General features: G+C 42.3%; 1 protein-coding gene across 1 annotated transcript in view; it reads right to left on the bottom strand.

Annotated features, from left to right (window-relative positions):
* The window catches only part of TJP2 (tight junction protein 2), a 151,149-nt gene extending 147,138 nt beyond the window's left edge, over window positions 1-4,011 (bottom strand). Inside the window, exon 1 of the mRNA XM_081278791.1 lies at window positions 3,509-4,011. The gene's annotated coding sequence lies outside the window, so the exon portion shown is untranslated. The remainder of the gene's footprint in view (window positions 1-3,508) is intronic.
* Window positions 4,012-27,045: the final 23,034 nt, after the last annotated feature.

Genomic DNA, 27,045 nt, shown 5'->3' with positions numbered 1-27,045 from the left:
AAGAACATTTGGTGGAAGGAGAAAATCTTTCTCTTTTGCCTCACTAGAATTAAAAGGAATGAATCATTCTGAAACTCTGAGAAAGCAAGAATCTTCCATAGAGAGAGCATTTTCTGCCAAATCTTTCCCTTTTGAATTATCTCTAATCATTTCAAGGCACTTATCAATCACACAAAGCTGTAAATTCCTTTCTAAAAGTTAATAACCTCATTCTGATAAAAGCTTTAGCACAATCAAAGTCAAGGGTCTTAAGAAATATAAGACAGGGGCTGGGGATGTGGCTCAAGCGGTAGCGCGCTCGCCTGGCATGCGTGCAGCCCAGGTTCGATCCTCAGCACCACATACCAACAAAGATGTTGTATCCGCCGAGAACTAAAAAATAAATATTAAAAAAAAAAATTCTCTCTCTCCCTCCCTCCCTCCCTCCCCCCCCTCTCTCTCTCCTCTCTCACTCTCTCTTAAAAAAAAAAAAAAAAAAAAAGAAATATAAGACAGAGCTCAGGAAGAATAGGAGAGATCTCCACTATTCAGCTGTTTATTAAGTTTTCCCAAATCCTTGACCACTCATGTATTCTGAACCACAATTTTTTTTGGGGGGAGGGGAGTGGGGAGTATCAGGGATTTAACTCAGGAGCACTCAGCCATGAGCCATATCCCCAGCCCTATATATTTTTTTTATTGTTGTTGTTGTTTTTTATTTAGAGACAGGGTCTCATGAAAAGGTTTAGCAACTTGCTTTTGCTGAGCCTGGCTTTGAACTCCCAATTCTCTTGCCTCAGCCTCCCCAGCTGCTGGGAGTACAGGCCTGCACCAGGGGCACCCAGCTCCTGAAGCACATTCATTTTTTTAGTTGTAGTTGGACACAATATCTTTATTTTGTTTATTTATTTTTTTGTGGTGTTTTGAGGATCGAACCCAGGTCCTCACACATGCTAGGCGAGCACTTTACTGCTGAGCTACAACCCCAGCCCCTGAACCACATTCTTGATCTATAACAGTGATTTAGATGATAAATTAAACATTTTATTCACCAATTCAGTTATGTTCTCACTGAAAAGTATGCCCTCAAATCACAAGCTGGATCATTTTAAGAGGATAGAAACAAATGGCTTTCACTATTAGAAAGCTTTCTAAGTTTATGCACACTTTTCTACAACTAAGAATAATGTTGCTGGATCATTACTTGCATTTAACATTAAAGAAGAAATAAAACAGTTTGGGGTATTCTGGAAAGTTATTTCAAATCTTTTTTTTTTTTTAAATGTTTTGCTGTAACCTCCTCCAATATTTATGAAACAAAAACTTTTTTCTTAAGGTTTATTCCAACCCAGAGTCTCATACTCTACCACTGACCTACATCTCTAATCCCTTATTTTGAATATCAACAGGACACCTAAGTAAAAGAAGCGCAGAGTAACAGATCACCAGGCAACAATGCTTAATTAGTGCAGAGGGAGTCTTGTGAGAAAGTCCATTCTATTCCAGTCAAAACAAAAAGGAAATCCTCAGGGTCTACCTTGTCTCTATTAAAAGAAAGCACACCAAGAACCAGGAGCTATACATAGTGCTTATCCATTCAGGAATCCCCAAATGTTTGTTTATATTCTGCCCACATGATTTTTCTTTCACTTTTACATGCCTATTCAACCTTTTCTGTTCCCTACCAAAAAAAAAAAAAAATTAAAAGTATACAGAAGCTGGGGTCGGTGGCACAGGCCTGTAATTCCAGCAGTTAAGGAGGCTGAGGCAGGAGGATCACAAGTTCAAAGCCAGCTCATCAACAGCAAGGCGCTAAGCAACTCAGTGAGACCCTGTCTCTAAATACAATACAAAATAGGGCTGGGGATGTGGCTCAGTGGTCGAGTGCCCCTGAGTTCAATCTGGTACTAAAAAAAAAAAAAAAAAAAAAAAACCAGAATCCAAGGAAAGAAATGGGTAGAGTTTCTATTGCACAACACTGAATGTATTTCAATGCCATTGAATTATACCTTTAACAAGGTTAAAGTGGTAAATACCATACTATGTATATTTGCCACAAAAAAATAATCCTGAAACAAAAACTGCAGGATGATATGTTAACTGTTATTTCCAAATCTTGATAAAAAGCCAATCACACTGGGGTGGAGGAGCTGTGATCCACTTGGCTGTAGTGCATTTGTCCCGGTGGGCAAAATGAAAATCCAAAGTAAAGGACAGGAGGGAAATGTGTCATAAACCACTCTTTTTCACTAGACAGAAAACTTCACCCCAGAAACCCTAACCCAGTGCTTCTCAAACTGAAAATATAAACGGATACCCTGAGGATCTTGATTCAGCTGGCCTGGGGCGGGGCTTGCATTTCAAAAGGCCCCGGGGCAACGTCCCGAAACTCAACAAGGAAACCCAGAGAATAAATAGATCAGACCTTTCAAATGAATAGGTTGAGGACTTCACTTACCTACTAACCACTGTTTGTAAAGACGGACTGAGAAACTTCCGACTGGCAGTACCCGCCCACCCGTAGGCCTGGAAGCAGCCACGGATAGAGAGAGGAGAGAGAGACTAAGTTGCACCGAAAGCCCTCATACAAACTTCAGAACAGTCTGGAAAATACCCTTTTCAAGCTCGAAGAATGCCTGGCATTCGGTGGACTTTTTCCAACATAAAGATCTCCAACTTGCTCTGACTGAGAGTTCCCTATAGAGAAGAAGCTTGCAATACAACCCTTGGAAAACCGACAACGCCCTGCATGTTGTCAGCCTCGGCTCCACGCTAGTAAATGGGTCTGAAAGGGCAAAAAGTAAAAATAAAGTAAGAGTAAAGTTTCTCAAGGCTCTGTGGCGCTGGGGACAGAGATCCGAGCCGCGCAGGCAGGCGAGCAGATCCCGGGCGGCCACTCAGGCGGGGTGGAGTGGGCAGTTTTCGAGCCCCGCGGCGAAGATTTGGCGGGTAGACCCAGCAGCCCCCACCTGCTTCCAGCTAGCACCTCCCTCGTCCATCCAAGGCACACGCTCCCGCCCCCTCATACACTGTTGGCTGCTGCAACAGAAACTCAAAGGCCATTTTAATCTGGTTAAAGAGAAGCTCCTACAGAAAGTGGAACGGTTTCCAGCCTTTGGAAGAGAAGGGCTAGGCACCTGTAGCTGCCCAGGTGCGTGCGCACTCTTCTCAGATGACTCCCTAAAAGAACCCCTGTCGTGCGCTGCTACCCGCCCGGGGTGGAGAGGGAGACAAAATTAAAGAGGAAATAAAATGCCCAATAAACTACACCCCAGACTCCACAAGGAGATCTGGGGACATCAGATCACCTCTGTCCGCGCTGCCCCTTATACCTCCAGGCACCACCGATTCAGGGCACTAGCACAATTTTGCACCCAGCAAATCCCTCCCCACCAAAATCCCGTAAGGAGGAAAGGCACTCTGGCTACGCCCAAACGCAGGTGGCCGCTCTCCGGTCGCTCTGCGGGCAGCGGCAAAAGCCCCGCTGGCTCTGCCAGGACCTGGGAGGTAAAAGGAGGACAGTACTCGCCTGGAGAAGGGTGGAGTAGGTAGCCCGCAACGGAGTCCCGCGCAGGGCTAAGGAGGCGCTCCCCGGTGCTTGTGACTCTGCGCCAGCGGCTGCGCCGGTGTCCCCTGCGCTGCCCGCGCGGGTAGCTGGCAGCGCCTGGCAGAGCGGGAGTACAGGAGGCTGCCCCGGGAATGGGCGTGCACGAATGGCCTCCGCGGCCGCTCCTGTGTATTATTGTGACTCAAGCTATTTCCTGTTTGGAGGTTTGGGAGAAAGAAGAGAAAAAAAAAATCCAGATTGGGGGGAAAGGGAGTTGGGCGGTGGCGAGTACGAGAGCCAAGGCCCAGGAGCCGCGAGTGGTAGGCGGCTGTCACCTGCTCCCTAGAGATCAGAAAAATTGCCGGGCGCGGAGACCCGGAAAAAACGACGCGATTTCTTGAGGGAAGGGCAAAGAGGGAGCCCTCACCCACGCCACCCAGCGGTGGGGCAGGAGTGGCGGCCGTGAAGGCGGCCTTGTCACCGGAGCCCCTGTGCCATTCCCCTGCCGCCGCTTCCCTTCTCGGCAGAGTTGGCTGAGCTTCCTCCAGCCACAAGTCCAAGAGGCCTTCGTGGGCTTCTTTATTCGTGCCCAGGTTTGCTTCTTAAGCCTCTCCTGGGGTGTGAGCAAGGAAGAGGGCAGCTCAGCCACCCTTCGAAGAACGGGAGGAAGGGCGGTAGGGTATTGTGGATGTGTGTTGGGTGGCTGTGGGGTCGTTGTTCTATTAAGGGAAGAAGGGAAACAGTCTGTTGATTTTAATGAAAAGTTAACTTTTTTTTATGATCAGTTTCCATTCCCCTCCCCCACAAACCTCGCCCTTAACCAGGATCTCGGAGTTTGAGGCTCCAATCCGGAAATGCCGGTTCCTCCCAAGGGACAATAGGTGAGGGCGGGAGCATTAACTGAAAAAGCCTGCTTAGTCACTTTGAGAATCCGTGTTAGGCTGGGAAGGCAGAATTCTCCCAGTGCCCAAGGCTGCACCTGGAAGCAGGTGCTCCTTTCTTACATTTGTCATGGTCTTGTTAAAAAGCCTGGAAAGATAACGGACAGTTATTGTTTAATAGCTACAGAGTTTCAATTTGGTATGATGAAAAAGTTCTGGAGATGGATGGGTAGTGGGGATAGTTGCACAATGTGAATTCACTTAATGGCATTGAATTGTATACTTAAAAATGGTTAAAATAGGGCTGGGGATGTGGCTCAAGCGGTAGCGCGCTCGCCTGGCATGCGTGCGGCCCGTGTTCGACCCTCAGCACCACATACCAACAAAGATGTTGTGTCCGCCGAGAACTAAAAAATAAATATTAAAAAAAAATTCTCTCTCTCTCTCTCTCTCTCTCTCTCTCTCTCTAAAAAATAAATAAATAAAAAATGGTTAAAATAGTAAATTTTATGTTGAATGTAATTCATTTTAATGAAAAATCCTGTGAACAATGCCATCATTCATTTAAGACAAAAGTGCGTTCTCCTCTAAACTTTTTTTTTCCTTTTTTCTTTTTCTTTCTTTCTTTCTTTCTTTTCTTTTCTTTTTTTTTTTTTTTTTTGTGTGTGTGTGTGTGTGTGTGTGCTGGGGATTAAACCCAGGGGCGCCCTATTACTGAATTTACCAGACCAGACCTTTTCATTTTATTTATTTATTTAGGTACAAGGGATTGAACTCAGAGGTACCCTTACTGAGCCACATCCCCAGTCCTATTTTGCATTTTATTTAGAGATAGGGCCTTGCTGAGTTGCTTAGAGTGCTTAGAGCTACCCCCTTGCTGAGGCTGGCTTTGAATTTGGGATTCTCCTGTTTCAGCCTCCTGAGCCACAGGAATTACAGACGTTTAAATGAACAGAGAGGCTGGCCTCGAACTTGCTTTCCTTCTGTCTCAGCCTCCACAAGTGCCACCCCTCCATACAAACCTTTGCAGGAAAGTAATGGAATGAATAATAGTACTTGTTATAAAACTCAAATTCACTTAGTTTTGCCTTCTGGGGATACTTGTCAAGCTATGTGGAGAGAAAATTAAGCTAAAAGGATAGTATGATTTTAAGAAAGATGAATAGTAATTTATTATTAAAAGAAAAGGTTAGCAAGACAAATTAAAGTTTATATAGTAGACAGGCACAATCCCAGACACTTTGGAGGCTGAGGCAGGAGAATTGAAAGTTCAAGGCCAACCTCAGCACTTTAGCAAGACCCCATATCAAATAAGCAATAGAAAGGACTGGAATATAGCTCAGTGGTAAAACACCCCTGGATTCAATCCCCTAGTATAAAAAAGAGAGAAGGAAAGAAAGAAAAGTACGCAAGATGCCACTATAATTTATCTTAGAAAGGAAGAACACACATATACGTATTTGCTTATTTTTTAATGGAAAGATGAATTATTAAATAAAATGGTTAACTTATAAGGGAGGGAACAAGATGGAAGTGAAGCCAGATTTAAAGATAGGTAGTTAGTGTAGTTAGGTAAATTGGGTCTAATATCAGTAAAATAAAGAAAATGGAGGCCATTATAGAGAATGGAGTCCAGGAAACCAGATCAGCATTTGGGGAAATTGAAATGTTAATGTCCCCAAGGCCCAGAACCCATCCTTAGGAACTGCTAATGAAACAGCTCCCAGCAAACAGGGAAGTGCTAATAAAAAGCCACCCCAGGCCCTTCCTGCCCAGATTACTCCTCCAACCCACCCATCTCCCACCTTTCTCCCACTTTTGGGCCTTCCCACCTGCATTCTATCACTGCAGATAAAGGGAAACAAAAGACATGAATGTTTGAAAGCTAAAAAGAAGACCTCGCCTTTCCATGGATTCTGCCTTGTGGGTCCCCTTCTTCCTCCAAGGAGAAGTCTTTCTGCTGTCCTTTAATAAAGCTTCTACTTTCCACTCTACACTTGCTTCTCTGGTGTTATACTTCAGCATTTGGGGAAGCAGTAAACAGCGGTAACAGAAGGGACAGGGCAGGAGCTAGATTTCTCTAAATAAACCTTGGTTAGAAATTTGACTTTGGAGTGATATAAATGCTTTACCTAATTATGAAACAAAATGAAATCAGATTTTAAATAATCAAAGAAGGCAAAATGCCAGCCATGGCAAATGCCTATAATCCGAGCAGCTCAATAGGCTAGGCAACTTTAAGGCCAGCCTCAGCAATTTAGTGAGATCTTGCCTCCAAATAAATAAATAAATAAAAATAAAGGGCTGGGGATGTAGCTGAAAGGTAGAGCACCCCTGGGTTCCAAACCCAGTATTCCCCACCCCAAAATGAAATGCAGTAAATAAATCTAAGTATCAAGTTAGTGGTTTACTCACATAAAAGGAAATTATTTCCCTTATTTGATTCTATATTCCTTAGGGATATCCCTAATGATGAAGAGCATTAAGAAAAGTAAATTTTTAGCAGGACGTGTTGATACACACCTACAATCCCAACTACTCAGAAGGATTGAGGCAGGAGGATTACAAGTTCAAGGTCAGCCTTATCCACTTGGCAAGCCCCTCAGCAACTTAGTGAGACCCTGCATCAAAATTAAAAAAAAAAAAAAAAAAATCTGGAGATGTAGCTCCATTGTAAAATGGCCCTTGGTTCAATCCTCACTACAAAAAAAAAAAAAAAAAAAAAAAGTTCAAGTTCTACCCAATGAAAACACCATCAGATAATGACTATCTGATTGAATAGGCAGTCTTAGATCCTGATTGGCTCTCAAAAGACAGTCTTTCTTAAAAAGGAGCTAGTCCAGTGGGGCGGGAGGCACACATCTGTAATCCCAGAGGTTGGAGAGATTGAGACAGGAGGATCCTGAGTTCAAAGGCAGCCTCAGCAAGGAAGAGGCACTAAGCAACTCAGTGAGTTTAAACTCACTAAGCTTGCTTGCTAAGCAACTCGGTGAGACCCTGTCTTCAAATGAAATACAAAAGAGGGATGGGGATGTAACTCAGTGATTGAATGGCCCTGAGTTCAATCCCCAGTACCACCCAAAAAAATAAATAAATGAAAGGAGCTAGTCCTCCTTAGAGAAATGGTTGATTTTAAGTCTAAGGCAAAAAGTATCCAAAATTAGTTAGGAATATTTTGTCAATGCAGAAAGCACAGAAGTTACCAGAAACAAATAGGTAAACATCCAATGGAATCCTGAGCCAATTTGTTGAAGCTCCCACTGGCCAAAATGGGATAACTTTAAGCATCATTAAGAAAAATAATTGCAACAAATTGAGACATGAAATTTCTATATACTCGTGGGTCATAATGATGCTTTCAAAAAATCTCTTCAGATGGTCAACTTTGGAAATTCAGTAGAACTCATTTGTTATTTTCAAAGCTGACAATGATAAATTTTAAAAAAAGAATTGCACATTTCCGCTGTGTTTTGGGGTTGGATCTAACCCTTCTCAGGTACCTTTTCAAACTGTCTCAGCCTCACCTTCTCTTCTTTCAGCCACTGATGAAGCTCTGGGTGGGCTCTGACCAGCTTCATGCAGGAGCAAACCTAAAAAAACCTCACCTCTAACCTTCCACCTTAGGGTTCCTCAGTTAATGACAGTGTGGAGAGTAGGGATCCATAAACTATCTAGGTGCCTGTATCTAACACCCTGAAATGTGGGTAAGTTAGTGTTTCATGATCTGACCTTTGACCAAAGGATAGATACAAGCTTAGACAAAGACCTCTCCCCTCTCCCCCAAGAATGAACTATCCTGATGCTCATTCTGTATATCTTTTCTCAAGGTCACAAAGGGCCAACCAATCAGGTGTCCATAGTAGCAGCTGTCTACTCCTGAGGCTGCCTGGGAGTTGGCTCTCCAGCTTCCCCCTCCCTCACTTCTTTCCCTAGGACCACACTCCCCAAAAAAGCTTTTGCCTCTAGGCTCTGCTTCCTGGGAGAACCAGAATAAGACATGTGAATCTCAGGATGACTAAATTGTTGATGAGGAAGTGAAAAACCAGCCCCTACCTCAGAGCAAAGCCTGTCCAAGGAAGGGGGCGTGACCTTTGTCCTTGGAAAGACCCACAGAGCACTCCTAGGCCCATACCCACCCTGCTGAGTTGTTTATCTACAAATAACAGGAGAGATCTGCTGCGCCAGGTGTCCCTGACTTAGTCATGCTAGGTGGGGATCCATAGCAACCCCCTAGCAGCCACCAATCAGCATGAGACAGGGAAATACCTGGGATGCCAGATGACCCTCCCAGTAGTTTATGGTGGTTGATAACATGTTGGGAAACCATGTAGTTCAGCATGTACTCCCCTCGTGGCCTAAACCAATCAGTTCAAACGAATCCCCCCTCTTTTACTAGCCAATCACCCTTACCCAACTTGTTCCCGCCAGTGAATGTGCTAATCATGTTTTAAAGTTGTTTTATGATTTTTCCCGCGGTGTGTGATGATTTGCTAAGAGATGCTATGATGTATGTAAAGTCCCTGCCTTTCCCAAAGAGTGTATAAAACTGCTGCAAACCCTGGGCTTGGGGCCTCTCAGGGTCACCAGTTGCTGTGTGTGCAAAGAGGACCGAGCGAGCTCGCAATAAACACCTCTTTGCTGCTTACATCGATCTCGGTCTCTGGTGGTCTTTTGAGGGTCCTGAATTCAAGCATTAAAGAAGTTATTCCAGCTAATAAATAGGGAATAATGAAATTTGAATACCATTTTTTTTTTTATAAAACCTTAATAAAATTGGAGGGAAATTGATCTGGAGTTGTGGCTCAGTGGTAGACCACTCATTTAGCACATGTGAGGCCCTGGGTTCAATCCTCAGCACCACATATAAATAAATAAAATAAAGGTATTGTGTCCATTTACAATTAAAACAAATACATTTTTTTAAAAAATGTAGGGAAGTGATGATCATCAAGGCATGGCCACTAATGTCAGAGAAAAGGAGATCACCAGACATTATGCACCATTTGATAGAAATTCACAGCTCTTCATGTGACACAATTTTGCCCAAAAGGGCAAATCTGAATCTGACCCGGCTTCAATATTCTACTACCAGTTTATAAAGACTACTAGAAGAGGCTGGGCCCGATGGTGCACAGCTGTAGTACCAGCAACTCTTGAAGCTGAGGCAGGAGAGTTGCAAGTTTGAGAACAGCCTCAGCAACTTAGCAATACTCTCTTTCAAAATAAAATATAGATGTAGCTCAATGGTAAAGCACCCTGAGTTAAATCTTCATTACCAAAAGATATAGATATTGGGGGAAATTTTATATTCTTAAAATGGTGAATATTTACGGAAATTTTTTAAAATGATTTGTTCACATGTCATTGCTTTTAGTTTATGGAGTTGATTTAGGTTGGGTTAAACACTGGTCTGTGCCTAGGAATGCTTGCAGTGAGATAAGAAGGTCTCTACAAGAATGAAGTAGGGAGGGGAAGCTGGCCACTTCCCTTATCTCCAGCTCTTAGGAGAGGATCTGAACAGAGTGACCTTGATTGTAAACTAAAAGAATATACTGGAAAAATACCTGTGCACATGCAACCTATCCTGTATATGTTCCTCCAGCTTGTGGGCAAGGTGCAATGCTCCTCTGTATCCCAATCTGCCCCTTTGTAGTAAAATACCCAGCACCTCTATGCTGAGTCCTTCAAGTTATCTCTTTGGGATGGTAAACAGCATGCTTGGGACTTTTGCAGTCCTGGACTTAATATTGCTTGTATATGTGGTGGGTGGCACACACACATGCACATGCACACGTCTATTTAATTTCTTTCTGAATCTGAAATAAAATGGATTTTGTTGTGCATGTGTTCAGGTAGGAAGAAAGGGACTCTGGCTGGCCTAGGTGGTAACTGATATTTTCTTTGTTTCTCTCACCCACTTTTTCCCTTCTGGGTACATGCTGTCTATGCTCCTTTGTCTGTGTTTTCTTGTCATCAGCACAACAGCATTTTCAGTAACTAACAAACATTTCTACTCTGGAGACCAAATATTTTAAATTCTGCTTGGAAAAATAAAATGAGATGCCTCCATGGGTCAGAGGGGCAGTATATGAAAAGTGGAGCAAGAACTCTGAGTTCTGACTCCTTGCTCAACACTCAACAGGGCTTCTTCCCTCCTGCACCAGGGCATTTCCATGGAAGCCAGTATGCTTTTCTGGGAGACAAAGCCTTATTCTGCTGCCTCTGGTGACAGGGAGCCCTGTGTTCTGTGTCCTGAGGTTCTGAAATCAATACTATGCTTCACCTGCGCGCTGGATGAACAGAATTGGCAGAGTCAGACCCAGTGTAAAGGGGTCACTGGCTTGACAGGACTGGGGTTTTCTTTGCTGACACTGGGGGTACCACAGAGCCTCAGAAAAAACCCTTGCTTCTCTTCTTGACTTAGCTACCCAGTGCCTGTGTGATCCTGAGTCACACAGTCTCCTCACCCTTTGACCCAGCAGCTCCATCCCTTGTATCTAAGTTAAAAAAATAAATAAATAAATAAGTATTTGAAAAGAAGTATATTTAAGAATGCTTATACTTTTGTGTCTGACATGGCAAAAACTTGAAATTAAATGCCCATAAAAATAGTACATGCATAAGTTATATTAAATGTATTTTGTTGCCTTTACAGAGTGGTCTGTCTTCCTTCCTTCTTTCCTTCCTTCCTTCCTTTCTTCCTCCCTCCCTCCCTTCCTTTCTCTTTCCTTTCAATAATGGGGGGTTGAACCCAAGGGCTTTCCGATACTGAGCTATGTCCCAGCCCATTTTATTTTTTATTTTCAGACACGGTCTCACTAAGTTGCTGAGGCTGGCTTCAAAACTTGAGATCCTTTTACCTCAGCCTCCAAAGTTGCTGGGATTACAGCATGTTTCACTGCCCCTGGCTACTGGGCACTTTTCTGTATGGAATATTAAGAGGTTTGCTTTGGTTCCCAAATTAATTCTCAGTTAATGTTATAAATCTAAAATTTAATTATTTCCCTATTTTTATTTTAACTTCGCAAGTATTTGTTTGTTTGTTTTTTGGGGGGTATTGGGGATTGAACTCAGGGGCACTTGACCACTGAGCTACATCCCTAACCCTATTTTGTATTTTATTAGAGACAGAGTCTCACTGAGTTGCTTAGCGCCTGGCTAAATTGCTGATGTTGGCTTTGAACTCGTGATCCTCCTGTCTCAGCCTCCTGAGCCACAGGGATTACAGTCGTGCACCACCACACCCATCTTTTACAAGTGTTTTATCTTATTTTGTAAAATTAGCATTTTTTGTCATTTACAAAATGTTATAGAATTTGTCACATACAAAATAATGTAGGGCTGGGGATATAGCTCAGTTGGTAGAGAACTTGCCTTGCATGCACAAGGCCCTGGGTTCAATCCCCAACACCATAAATAAATAAATAAATAAAATGTAAAGAACATCTATGTGTTTTTGACAGTGTATAGTAAAATGAGCCCATAAACCCATCATACGATTTATGGATAGAACATTGCCAACAGTTTTGAAGTCACCACGTGCTGTCCAAATTCTAAACCCCTCTTCTCCATTCATTTCCAATCATATTACCTTAAATTTTGCCTTAAAAAAAAAAAGTCTTACCAAACATGTACATCGTGCTAGTCAGCTTTCTGTCACTATAACAAATTCCTGAAATAATCAACTTACAAAGAGAAAAGGCTCATAATTTTAGAGACTCCAGTCCATGGTCTGTTAGCCCCATTACTTTGGGTAAGGTAGCATATTGTGGCATGTGGCAGAGCAAAGCTGCTTACATCACAGCCAGGAAGCAAGGTGGGGGCAGTTCCCATAATTCCCCTCAAGGCCTCAACCCCAATAACCTAAAAAACCTCCCCATTTCTTAAAAGTTTCCACTAACTCCCAATAGTACCACCCAGGGGACAAAGCCTTTAATACCTGGGCCTTTGTGGGACATTTAAGATCCAACTAGCATATATTTTACTAAATAATATATTGTATAGAGAGAGTCACTTCTTTTGAGTTTGATGAAAACTGAATCACATTGTTCGTAGTCTTTGGTGACCCTTTCTTTTCAATGCAAATTGCATTCCTAGGATTTATTCAGGTTGTTGAATATAGCTGTATTTCAGCCAATTTCACTGCTTTGTAATACACCATTCCCATATTTGATTCTAAAATTTCCTTTGGATAAAAAGATGCCACCTTTTAGGCAGACAATCACTTCCTTTCCCCTCCTTCGCTTTCCTTTTTTCTCCTCCTTTTCTCTTTGTGCTGGGGGTTGAATTTAGGGCCTCACACATATTAAACAGATACTAACACTGAGCTATACCCCAGGCCTGACAATGACTTTCTTAGTGAACTTCGGAGAAAAAATTTGAGATGATTGCATGATCGGATTTTGAAGACAACTGTCATTCTTCTTTTTGCCCACCAAAGAGTATCTCTGTTATCCTATATTATTCTATGACATTGCAGGTTTTGCCTTCTAAATGTTTATACAGATACCAAAAAAAGAAAAAATGCATGTGAAACTCACTAAACCCTATTTATACCTACATTCCCTCCATCATTACAAAGGGGCAGGGCATTTAGCCATTAGTAATCTCTGGATTACTAATTTTCCTTCCTTCATAGAAATATGTACCTTCCCCTGTGGTCAATTGCTTGAGTGGATTTTACATTTCTTTAGCTCTTATGATTTGTTAATATCTTTCCTTCCTAAGTATTTCAATACCTTGGGAACTGATGAATCCTGGTTCTTTTGGTCTACTTCTTGTCTTAGAACTATAGAACTCTGGCAGATATTAAAATGATAGCCAATTAGAGTGGTAACTATTGTCAAATGTAGATAGCTTTGTTTTTTAGATAGCCTTGTGTCATTGTGACCAAAAGATCTGACAAGAACAACATGGAGGAGGAAAAGTTTATTTGGGGCTCATGGTTTCAGAGGATTCTGTCTCTAGATGGTCCACTCCATTGCTCTGGCCCAAGAGGAGGCAGAACATCATAGCAGAAGGGTGTAGTGGAAGAAAGTGGCTCAGAACACAGCAAACCAAAAGCAGAGAGAGTTCCACTCACCAGGGACAAAATATAACCCTAAAGGCATGCCCTTAGTGACCTACCTCCTCCATCTACTCCTCATCTATATTAGCATCCAGTTAATCCATACGGGTGATTTAATGCACTGATTAGGTTATATCATAACCCAATCATTTCATCTCTAAACTTTCCTGCATTATCTTACACCTGAAGTTTTGGGTGCAACAGAGGGAGATGTAGAAGGGCGTAGGCAGTTGGGGCAAGATGGCAAGTGAGGAACTCAGGAGCAGAGCCAGAACAAAGGAGCATGGAGAGGGTCTTCTGATGAGGTCAACTTCCTGCTTAACAAAAGTTCTCCTGGACACAAGCAGGGGACGACGAAATCAGATAGAGACTTCCATACTCAGTGCTCCTAAGCAGGGGATCCAATAGAAAAACTAAAACAGATGCATTGTCAGAGGGGGTGCTAATCAATAATAGTGAGGAGAGTATAGACAGGGGAAGGAGATAAGGAAAGGAAGAAATTCCAGAGACCATAAAAAGAATAGGCCAGGGGCTGGGGATATGGCTCAAGTAGTAGAGTGCTCGCCTGGCATGCGTGAGGCACTGGGTTCGATCCTCAGCACCACATAAAAGTAAAATAAAGATATTATGTCCACCTAAAGCTAAAAGAAAGAAAGAAAGAAAGAAAGAAAGAAAGAAAGAAAGAAAGAAAGAAAGAAAGAAAGAAAGAAAGAAAAGGCCAGAGGGCTGGGGCTGTAACTCAGTGGCAGAGTGCTTGTTCGCCTAGCATGTGTGAAGCACTGGGTTCGATCCTCGGCACCACATATAAATAAATAAATAAATAAATAAATAAATGTATGCTGTCCATCTACAACTACAAAAATAAATGAATAAATTAAAAGAAATAATAATAGGTCAAAACTTTCCCTTGGGATTCCCAGCTCTGGGGCCCCTTCTGTCCCGAGAAGTCTTATCTCTGTTGCTTTTGCAATAAACCTACTTCTTGTTTTCTATCTCTGTGTCCTGTTCTTCCATTCTTTGCTGAACCCTGCACCCTGAGATGGTAACAATACCTCATATCTAAACCATAACATGAAGAGTACCTGGGTGTTCACTGTTCTAGTCTTCCCACTATTTTGTATGCCTGAACACTTTTTCTATATAAAAATTGGGGGATGAGGTTTGAATTTTTGAATGTCTGTCTTGACTTTGCCTGATTTGGGGTTAAGATTTTTCATCAAGCCAGGTGCAGTGGCGCGCACCTGATATCCCAGCTGCTCAGGAGGCTAAAGCAGGAGGATCTCAAGTTCAAAGCCAGCCTCAGCAATTTAGCGAGACCCTGACTCTAAACAAAATATAAAAAGGGGCTGGGGATGTGGCTCAGAGGTTAAGTGCCCCTGAGTTCAATCCCTGTTACAAATATATATTTATTTCATCTGTATAGTCCAATATACAATATCCAAGACACACTGCTAAGAAAAAAAGGCAAGCTACAGAACAATGCATATGGTTAGAACCTATTTATGCAAGGAATATGCCCATGTATATATTCAAATTAATAGACAAAGAGATGGAAAGATACCCAGCAACTAGGCAACAATGGTTAACTGGAAAGGTGAGAGGTGATTTAAGAGGGTAAGGGGACAGTGGTGAAGACAAACCTACACTTTCTCAATACTGTTTTAAATGTAATTAAAAGCCAAAGTAAGGCTGGGGGTAGCTCAGTGGTAGAGTGCTTGCCTAGCATGCACCATGCCCTGGGTTCATTCCTAGCCTGGGGAGTGTGGGGAGGCTGAAGTAAAATAACTGTATGGGGTGAACTAGAAGATTTGCCCATGGCTTATCTGGCTGACATCTGCAGTCATCCTAATGGAACGGAGGAGGTTTCAATGGGGACTGGTCCTAAAGATTGAATTAGTTCAGCTGTGTCTTTCAGAAATAGGCCATCCAACCAGGTGTGGTGGTGTATGCTTGTAATCCCAGTAATTTGGGAGGCTGAAGCAGGAAGATTGCAAATTCGAGATCAGCCTCAGCAATTTAGCAAGGTCCTAAGCAACTTGGTGAGACCCTGTCTCAAAATAAAAAATGAAAAGGACTGGGGATGTGACTCAGTGGTAAAGCACCCCTGGGTTAAATCCTCAGTACCAAAAAGAAAAAAGAAATAGATCAGCCAATGGGCTGGGGATGTGGCTCAGTGGTAGAGTGGTAGTGGTAGAGCTTTTGCCTGATTTGCTTGAGGCCCTGGATTTGATCCCCAGCACAACAATAACAGTAACAAAAAGGTCAGCCAAGATTCTTTCTGAGCTTCATCCACAGGGCCTGAGGGCGGAACTGCTCTAGGGCCTGGGGAAATCCTTGCTCTCTCCTCTATGGAAACTCAGCAGGCTGCAGTTCCACTTTCTCTGAGCCTCAGAAAAAATAGAGCAGGTAAACCTCTCCGCTGTAGCTACCAGTCACAGTGTTGAAAAGAAAGATGAAAGGAATAGTCAATGATGGTCCCTCTTCCATGCTCAGCAACCACTGGATTAAAGGTGAGTTTGATCCCCTTCAACACTCTTTGTACCCTACTATACTTTGTCAGAATGTGTTAGTCATTCAATTTAACTCTCTGTGCAATAGTTTAGAGCCAGGGGCTACTTCTAGGTTTATCATTTCTATGGTCAAAGGCTTGACAAACTTCTCTGAAATATCAGTTCAAGCCAGGCACAGTGGCACACGCCTCTAAACCCTGTGGCTCCAGAGACTGAGGCAGGAGGATCACAACTTCAAAGACAGTCTCAGCAATTTAGCAAGAATGTGTCTCAAAATAAAAAATAAAAAGGTCTGGGGATGTGACTCAGTGGTAAGTGTCTCTAAATTCAATTTCTAGTACAAAGTGGGGTGGGAGGAAGAAATGAAATATCAGTTCAAAAAAGTGACATGCTGCCTGCTTTACTGTGTTCGGTGGTGTTGATTATTCGGACTTTGGTAAGCAGCTCATAAAGAAATACTTTGGGTTGGTTATTTGTTAACAGTCCAAAGATTACTGTAGTTTTAGTTAAGCCTCTGATGAATACTAACTTTAAACTCAGATAGAAGCACACAGTTTCTCTGGAGCTGGGATTGCCTATGCATTGCCACTAGGAAAGAATATGGATATAAATATACAGAAGGAAATGTAGTTATTGGATGATGCCTTTGCAGAAAACCAGGATATTATTATTGATAGTATCTAATGTAAAAATTAGCTTGTTTTTTTTTGATGCTCAAAAAGTTATAAACAATAATATAATAGTTTTATAATAATTATAAATGGTATTTTCATTTATGGACCAATTAAAAAATTAGAGTTTGAGATACAATTGAATTACACCCACAGTTATTATGTATTGGGTAATGTGGGGATATTAGGAACATGACTAAAATAATGGGCTCACAATGTAATGAGTACTTATTTGACATCATATACCTGTGACACAGAACTGAGGCTACATAAACATGCTACATGATTACAAAATTCTCCCTTTAAAACCTACAGCAACAATTTAAAAACAAAAGACCCAGGGCAAGTGCGGCTGTGGGGAAAATGGAACATTGCTATTTCCTTTATAAACTGCTCCAGCCATTTTTAAAAGCATTCAGGGCTGGGGATGTGGCTCAGCGGTAGATTGCACTCTGGTTGCATGAGGCTCCAGTTTCCATCCCCAGCTTTGGAAAAAAAAATTTTTTTCCCCATAAAAGAAAAACTACCTAGTAGGGCCCAGTGATGTACAGCGATTTAGGAGTCTGAGACAGGAGGATTGTAAATTCAAGGCCAGCTTCAGCAACATGGGAAGGCCCTAAGCAACTGAGCGAGACCCTATCTCAAAATAAAAAATAAAAAGTGCTGGGGATGTGACTCAGTGGTTAAGTACCCCTGGTTTCAAACCCTGGTACAAAAAAAAAAAAAAAAAAAAAAAAAAAAAGTACAGCTACCTAAATCATTTTTGACCTCATAAATTTACCATGATGTCGGGTAGATCCATAGGGGTGATTTAAGAACAAAGCACCAAGCAGCCCACAGGTGTGAAAGAAACATCAATCAGTCACCAAAGACGGAACCGCCTGTCAATCAGCAGGGTCTCCAGGCCAATCCTGGATCTCAGCCAGTCCCCCCCCCCCACCACCAACTCCAGTGGGACAAGGGACTCTAAAAACCCCTTTTCCTGTCCCAAGCCCTTCCCTTCCTGCTCTAAGCCCCATAAAATTCCAGTCCGGTCAAGCCCCTGCATGGTTTCTCCTCAGACCCTATTTCTATCCACTCTGATGGTCTAATAGAGTTCCCACAGGGAGTGGAATCTCAATAAAGCCTCCTTCAGCGGCCTTTTTAAATCTGCCTCCTTTTGGTTGCCGCCTTGCCTGACCATATGGGGCACCCATCTTAAGTAGTCTAAATGCAGAGAAAACTGTATGCACGGTCTGGGGATGTGGCTCAAGCGGCAGCGCGCTTGCCTGGCATGTGTGCGGCCAGGTTTCGATCCTCAGCGCCACATACCAACAAAGATGTTGTGTCCACCGAAAACTGAAAAACAAATATTGAAATTCTCTCTCTCTCTCTCTCTCTCTCTCTCTCTCTCTCTCTCTCTCTCTTTTTTAAAAAAGAAAACTGTATGCACAAAACTTTTCACAGACACATTATTGATAAAAACAAATGAGCTAAAATAAATAAATAAACGAGTTGGACGAGGTGGCACACTCCTATAAACCCAGCAGCTTGGGAGGCTGAGACAGGAGGATCGCAAGTACAAAGCCAGCCTCAGCAGCAGTGAGGTGCTAAGCAACTCAATGAGATCCTGTCTTTAAATAAAATACAAAATAGGACTGGGGATGTGGATCAGTGGTCAGGGTTCACCTGAGTTCAATCCCTAGTAAGTACCAAAAAATAAATAGATATATAAATAACTGGAAACTGAAATATCCAATAATTAGAGAAAAGTGAAGTAAGTTAATGCACATCCACTAAAAATAATATTATGTGTATGGGTATATATGTTAATTAGAACATATAACAATTTTTATTCAGTCAATGCTTACTGAACAAACTTTGTTATCTGTGCTGAGGACGATGATAGTGAACAAGATGGGGAAAATGTTGTCCCCATGGATTTCTGGATAACAACATAATATTCAGTAGAAATGATGTTGCTCGAAATTCAGAAATGATGACTGCCAGTATGCAAAAATGAAATGGACAGACCAAAGGACCAGAACACAGAAAGTGCAGGTGCAAACTGTTCCTTTGGGGTACTGATAGCACTGTGATTATTTCTCCTTTTCTTTCAGCATGTTTTAGTTGTCATTGGTATGTGTTTAAAAATTTTAAATGACATGAAATGCATAGAAAAATCAAGAATAATGTCGTTAGATTTAAAAAACATTGGGGCTGGGGATGTGGTTCAAGCGGTAGCGCACTCGCCTGGCATGCGTGCGGCCCGGGTTCGATCCTCAGCACCACATAGAAACAAAGATGTTGTGTCCGCCAAAAACTAAAAAATAAATATTAAAATTCTCTCTCTTTCTCCCTCTCTTCTCTCACTCTCTCTTTTAAAAAAAATAAAAATAAAAAATAAAAAAATAAAAAACACTAAAACAGTAAGTAGTATGGACCAGCTGCAAGCAACACTGTGTCCAGATCAACAGAACAGGGATGGAAATCAATCCTTTGTGGAAAAAGGAGAGTATTTTGAGAGGTAGTAGGATCTGTTTTTTGGGGAGGGGGAGAGTACTGGAGATTTAGCCCAGGGCACTTAACCCCTGAACCACACATCCCCAGACTTTTTTGTTTTTTATTTTGAGACAGGGTCTTGCTAAGTTGCTGAGGTTGGCCTTGAACTTGGAGTTCTCCAGCCTCAGTCCAGTCTGTGTACTTTGAGTATCCCGAAATCTATTGGCTGGGTGGGGAAAGCACTGCACAAGTCTTAGGAGTTGCCAAGAGCTCCTGACTATTCCCTCCTTCATGAGAACCACTGGGCTCACAGCCCTATGGTATTGTATCATCATTGACTTTGCTCATGTCTGTTAACCAATAACCCCAGTGTGCAGTGCACAGTCTTAAAGTAATACATGCTGTCTCCCTGAGGTGAGCATTGCTGGTTGCCGCATGGCTTTCCTTCTTCCCACACCCTCCCCTAATAGAGCTCTGAAGTTTCTCATCCTCCTTTGTAGCCCTGTGTCTCAGGGAAAGTGACCCCACCCCCTGCTCCAAGGACGATGAATCAATGTCCTATCCCTCTGAGTAGTAATTGAGTCTTTCTTTAGCTTGGGACTTTCCTCTGGTCATAACTGGTTTCAGCTGAGTTTGGGACAGGATTCAGATGGATGAAACTCTGGGGGAAGTTAGCCTTGGACTTCTGGTAGAGACATTTTCTCCCTCCTAAGAGTCACGTGCACAGAAGGCTTCTGAGGTGTTGGTATTTTTCTGTTTCTTGGTGGTTACAGGAGTATTGGCTTTATAAAAAGTAACTGAGAATGTAGCTCAGTGGTACGTTTTAAATAATAAAAGATAAATTTTAAATTTTTAAAAGAGAATAAGCAATGGGCATGGTGGCCCACACAGTTAATCTCAGCTACTTGGGAGACCGAGGCAGGAGGATCCCAAGTTTAAGGCCAGCCTGGGGGGCTGGGGATGTGGCTCAAGCAGTAGCGCGCTCGCCTGGCATGCTTGCGGCCCGGGTTCCATCCTCAGCACCACATACCAACAAAGATGTTGTGTCCGCCGAGAACTTAAAAAAAAAAAAAAAGGCCAGCCTGGGCAATTTAGGCTCAAAATAAAAAGGGGTGGGGATATAGCTCAGTAGCAGAGTATACCTGGGTTCAATCTCCACAATCGCGCACGGACACACACACACATATACACACACAGAGAAACCACTAGAAAAGATAATGTCTTTCCCTTCCTGGCAGATCCACTATGCAGATGTGAAGCCAGCAATTCTACAGTTATTTAAACTATTTTGCCACCAGGAAGGAACTGCAGGGAAGCAGAGCCAGAGTCCCTGGGGTAAGCTGAGGCTGAAGCGTGCCTTCTTTCTGAATTTGGATATTCATGAATCAATACATTTTAAACCAGTTTGAAATTTTCTGTCCCCAGCAGATAAAGACATTGAATCTGACACTTTTCTTTTTTCTTTTGGTGCTAGGAATTGAACCCAGGAGTGCTCTATTACCGAGCTACATCCCCAGCCCTTTTTAAAAAAAATATCTTTATTTTATTTATTTACTGTTTTATGTGGTGCTGATGATCGAATCTAGGGCCTTGAATGTGCTAGGCTGTAAAGGTAAAATTTCTAAGCTGATTCTAAGCTGCAAAAGCCTGAATTAAAATGTAAAAGACTGGGCATTGTAAAGCTTCTAAATTGCAAAGCTTGAATTAAAATGTAAAAGACTAGGTATTGTTAAGCTCCTCTGCTACACCCAGAACCTGAAATTCCTGAGATAATTAAAACAATGCCCTACTGGCCATTTAGCCTAGGGCCCTGTGCAGTTTGTCACAGGGCCCTGAACCAATCAGTTTGAATGTGTACCTTGCTTAGAAGTGACCAATCACCCCCGCCCGACCTGTTCCCACCAATGAATGTGCTAATCACATCTCAGAGTTGTTCAATTTTCCCGCGCCTCATGATGATTTGTTCTGATGTATGCAAAAACCCCCGCCCTCCCCAAAAAGTGTACTTAAGCTCTGCTTGACCTCTGCTCTGGGCTCTGGGCCGCTCTCCCTTCCTGAGTGAGCCTTGAGCCTCAGTGCGCTGAATTAGGATCCTCTTCAATAAACTCCCTCCTGCTCATTGCATGAAGCTGGTCTCTTGTGGTCTCTTTCTCCGGACCCTTACAAGGTGAACACTCTACCTCTGAGCCACTACCCCAGCCCCCCCAACCCTTTCTATTTTTTATTTTGATATAGAGTGTCGCTAAAGAATTGCCCAGGGGGCTGGGCATGTGGCTCAAGCGCAGCGAGCTCATCTGGCATGCGCGGGGCGCTGGGTTTGATCCTCAGCACCACATAAAAATAAAATAAAGATGTTGTGTCCACCGAAAAATAAATATTAAAAATTTTTCTCTTTCTCTCTTTTTTTTAGAGAGAGAGAGAGCTCTCTCTCTTTAAAAAATAAAATAGGGGCTGGAAATGTGGCTCAGCGGTAGCGCGCTCGCCTGGCATGCATGCGGCCCGGGTTCGATCCTCAGCACCACATACCAACAAAGATGTTGTGTCCGCCGAGAACTAAAAAATAAAATATTAAAATTCTCTCTCTCTCTCTCTCTCTCTCCCTCCCTCTAAAAAAAAAAATTCTCTCTCCTCTCTCTCCTTTCTCTCAAAAAAAAATAAAAATAAAATAAAATAAAGATGTTGTGTCCACTGAAAACTAAAAAATTATCTCTGTCTTTTTTTTTTAAAGAGAGAGTGAGAAAGGAGAGAGAGAGAGAGAGAGAGAGAGAGAGAGAGAGAATTTTTAATATTTATTTTTTTTAGTTCTCGGCGGACACAACATCTTTGTTGGTATGTGGTGCTGAGGATCGAACCCGGGCCGCACGCATGCCAGGGGAGCGCGCTACCACTTGAGCCACATCCCCAGCCCTCTCTCTCTGTCTTAAAAGGAAAAAAAAAGTATTGCCCAGACTGGCTTTGAACTTAAGATCCTCCAGCCTCAGTCTCCCAAATCGCTGGTATTACAGGCATGCAGCCTCACCTTGCTACTATCTGGATACAGTCAGTGGCTAGGTGTAAGGTTCCACAGGACCCTCACTACGATTGTCCACCCTCACTCTCCTTGCCCTCAAACTGTATCTTGTCTGACTGATTTCCAGAGCCCTCTAATGGGTTCTCAATCTCCAAGTGTCCACACATAGCTCTTGAGCTCTGGCTGTGTGTCCCTTCCCAGGATAAATTCCTCTGAAGGACTTCTCCAGGTGAGATCTCTTTCTGTCCTCCTGGAATAAGGTGAAGCCCTCAGAGTACATAATAAAATCAGTGCATTTCCTGCTGACATTAATCCAGCAGATTAATGGTAGATTAATCTGGGCTTTTCCCCAGAAGGACTCTTGTTTTCTCACAGGGATAGTTTCCCTAAGATGCCCTCCTACCCCTAATCTATGCAGTGAATTTCTTGTCCATCCTTCAAGGCCCATCTCTAAACCTTTCAATCTCCTGAAGCTTCTCCTGAGGTCACCAAGTAGCTGATGCCTCCCCTCACCATCCTGATTCTCTCCACTGCACCTGTGGTCTTCCTTTTCTGTTCCAAAAGTCCCCTTTACATCTTTGCCTAAATGCCCCCTCAACACATATTCCAGTTCTGAAATAGGAACAAATGTGTCCTTGTTGGGTGTTTTCATCTGCTCCCAGAAGTAGATAGAGCTTACATCTGACTTTCATCTAGCACAGTGACATACAGTATGTGTTCCATAAGCAATATTTGTTGATGTGAAGAACTGAATTGTCTCTCACCAAGGTATGATTTCTTATATGGATAACTTAGAAGTATTATTAACATTAATTTCTTAATATGACTCATCATTACTGCCAAGAATGCTTTTTTTCTAGTACTAGGGGTTGAATCCAGGGGTGCTTTGCCACTGAACTACATCCTCAGCTCTTTTTATTTTATTTTGAGATAGGGTCTCAATAAACTGGCAAAGCTGGTCTCAAACTTGTGATCTTCCTGCCTCGGCCTCTTGAATAGCTAGGATTACAGATATGTGCCACCACGCCTGGCTTCAAGAAGGTTCTGTATGTACTTCAGTGAGGAAAAAAAAAACACCTAAAAACTCAAAACTTACTCACCTGGCTTCCCAGCCATCTTGCAAACCCCACTGTCCAGCTTGCTTTGCATCACACTTGCTAACTGGAATTCCAGGACACAGAAGCCAGAGGTCGTTCAGCATGCAGCCTGCTTGCAGAGCGTGTCCTTACTCTCCCTCTGGATGGACCAGCTACAGGTGCCATGCTAACCTGCAGGAGGAGTCCATCTCCAGGGGAGTCCAGCGACTTAGGCTTCCATGTCCACAAGAAGTTGTCTGGAAAACTGAAGAGCTGCTAAAATGAGGAGCTGAGTTAATTATCCTCACCTATGGTTCCCAAGCAACAACCCACTTAGGATCCTGGGTAATAAGATCTGTTCAAACCCACAGGGAGATATCAGTTGCCTGCTGCCTGCAGCTTCCTAGCTGGTTATGATTCATAGGGAGTCTGCCTTTGGTGAGCCAAGATAAAGCACCCACCAAAGACATATTAGTTCCTACTTGTGTGTCTTCAGGCCCCAAAGATCCCCTAAAAATTCCCCAAGTAAGGACTTTCTGTTACATATGCGTCCACTTCATGTGGAAGAATGTGATATTGAGCTCACACTAGAGACAGCTATCCTGTGAGGAAACAGGAGGTAAGTAAAGTTTAAGTACCCTTATTCAAAATCCTTGGGAGTAGGAGAGTTTTGGATTTTTTTTTTTTTTTTTTTTTTGGTACCAGGGATTGAACCCAGAGGTGCCTAACCACTGAGCAACACCCAGCCCTTCTCAGCCCTTTATGTGTTTTATTTTGAGGCAGAGTCTGGCTAAATTGTTTAGGGCCTCAATAAGTTGCTGAGGCTGGCTTCAAACTTGAGATCCTTCTGCTTCAGCCTCCTGGGACACTAGGATTACGGGTGTGTGCCACTGCAACCGGCTGAAATTTGGAATATTTACATATGCATAATGAAATATCATGGGTATAACACCCAAATCTAAACAAGAAATTAATTTATGCTTCCCATACACCTTATATGCATAGCCTGAAGATAATTTTACACGATATTTTTGGTGTGTTTACATTTTGACTGTGACCCCATAGCAAGAGGTCAGATGTGGAATTTTCCACTTGTGGTTCAAAAAGTTTCAGATTTTGGGGCATTTTGGATTTGTCTTTTCAGGTTAGGGAGGTTCCATCTGTACTCTTCACATCCCTTTGATCACTATTGGAGATCTCTCTCTTCAGGTAGCCAACACAAAGCAACTGGAAATTAAAGGTGGATGTTCAGAGTACATCCATAGTCTTCATCATTTGTTGGTTATTGTTACTCTGATATGTGACATGTGGCAAAAAGACCTCTACTCTATCTGTTGGTGTTAGCAATTTGATTCTGTCCAGATCCAGATTTTCAGTTCATAGGATCATAGCTACTCATGAGACTGGTTCATACAGTTGCTTGCTTTTTGAAATTAGAGAATTGTTTTGGGTTTCTTTTGTTGTTGTTGTTATTGTTGTTTGTGGTACTGGGGATTGATCCTCGGGGCACTTTAACCTCTGAGTCACATCCTCAGCTCTTTTTATTTTTTATTTCAAGATAAGGTCTTGCTCAATTGCTGAGGCTGGCCACAGATTTGTAATCTTCCTGCCTTAGCCTCCCAAACTGCTGGGATGTCAGGCATGTGCCACTTCACCTAGCTAAAGGACATTTTACATAGGCCCACAGTACCTTAGTTGCAGTTCTGCAACTTTAGGGTGTTTTGTCTCTGAAACTAAGTTTGATATCTAAAGCCAAGTGGGGTGGTGCACACCTCTAATCCTAGGGCATAGTATTTAGGAAGCTGTGGCAGGAGGATCACAAGTTCAAGTCCAGAATGCACAGTATAGCAAGACTCTGTCTCGAAATAAAATAAAAAGAGCTGGGGTGTGGCTCAGTAGTAGAACACTTGTCTAGCACGCATGATGCCCTGGGTTCAATCCCCAGTACTGAAAAAAAAAAAAAAAAAGAAATTATTTTTGAGGTCCAAACTAATTTGGCAATGAAATCTGACTTGAACTTATAAAAGTCAATTTATGATATTTATTCTTTTTAGTATAAATAATAAAATAGTTCACTAGGGACATATCTATATGTTTGATTATAGGGTGCCACCCCAGTCTTCCTGGAGGCCTTATGTAATAATATACAGCACGATATTTCTGAAAACTTCAAAATGCCATAACTCATAACCCTAAGGTTTCAAATAAAGGATTATGAACCTGTAAAATCAAACCTGCAGGCAATGAGTAGTTGTCAGTCAGTTATTCACATGTCAAACTGCAGTTGTAGCACTTTCATAAAACAAAGTCTGCTTTCCCTGGCTAAACATACAATATATCTAACCTTTACCCTAATTGCATGCAGCTTCAGCCTTATAGAAACTTTTGCAAAATCATTTTACACACCCCCAAATCCTAACACCATGAACTTGCAGTGGTTAGCTTATATTTACAGTGACTGCCCCTCCTTATCAAGAAAATAACCCCGTTTCCTCCTACTGCTCTTCATATCAGTAAGAAAATAAGATTTGCCTAGGGCAAATATCCTCAAGTTCTCTGAAAGTTTCCAGAGAAAACAATTTAGAAGACTGACTAAAAGGAAGACAACATGCTCAATTTCTTCTATGTATTTCTTTTAGTTGGTGAGGGCTTTGACTTTGTGACTCTTGCATGGGGTTACCACATTAAGTTAATCTTTCAAATATCCAGGACAGTCATAAATCATGATTTGGATCTTTCATTGAGCAAGAATAGTTGCAAGATATAAGATAAAGCCAAGCATCCTCACAGGTATGTGTAGTCCCAGAGATTCAGGGTGCTGAGGCAGGAGGATTGCAAATTCAAGACTAGCTTGGGCAATTTAGGGAAACCCTACCATAATAAAATAATTAAATTAAATGGTGCATGCATCTGTAATTCTAGATACTGGGGAGGCTGAGGTGGGAGGACTACAAATTCAGGTCAGCCTCAGCAACTCAGTGAGGTCTTAAGCAATTTAAAATAAAAAGGTTAAAGGTTAAAATAAAAGGGACTGGGGATATAGCTCAGTGGTGAAGCACCTCTGAGTTTAATACTCAGTACCAAAATGTAAAAAGATAAGTAAAATAATAAAATAAAGTAAAACAGATTGGAAATGCAGCTCAGTGGTAGAGCTCCCTGGGTTCAACTCCAGTTCCACAAAAGATGTGGGATGCAGAACACCTGAAGTTTTCATGGAAAGTCAAATTTTTAGAATTTAATAAATGGTTAAGGTCTAAAGATATTTCTGTTGACCATGTGGAGGTGTTGACATTTCCCTGTTGCCCTCTGTACTCAGAAAAATGAAATCTACTCATTAATATATGACTAATTGCTCACAGCAAAACATGTATCAACAGGCTAAAGACATTCCACAGGAAACACATGACTCTGTGCTCATATCTGATCGAAGAAAAATAGAAAAGGAAATGCAGTAAGGTTCGCAGTCTCATAAACTTTCCTCCTCAAACTCCACATACTCTTTGATATTGTTGGATCCCAGGACAGATTTGAAAATCCCCTCCTTGCTTAAAGCACAGTTGTTAAGCTTGGCACTGAATTGTCTGTCTCTTTGTGGATTTGGGTTGGCTTCTTTGCTAAACGAATTACTTCTGGGAGGAATGTGATCTCCTTCCTGCTGGGTTGATGTTTCAGCTACACCAAATCTCCTGTACCAGCCCCCACCTGGGCTATGGGGGGTAGACTTACCTGTTTCTGGAAGCTGGAACGTGCGTTCCTAAACCACACTCAAAGTTAGTTCCTATGCCTGGCATGGTGGTGCATGCCTGTAATCCCATGGCTCAGG

This window comes from Spermophilus citellus, assembly GCF_964194105.1.
Source record: "Spermophilus citellus genome assembly, chromosome: 2".
NCBI classification, from domain to species: domain Eukaryota; kingdom Metazoa; phylum Chordata; class Mammalia; order Rodentia; family Sciuridae; genus Spermophilus; species Spermophilus citellus.
This window is presented reverse-complemented; position numbering and strand designations above follow the sequence as displayed.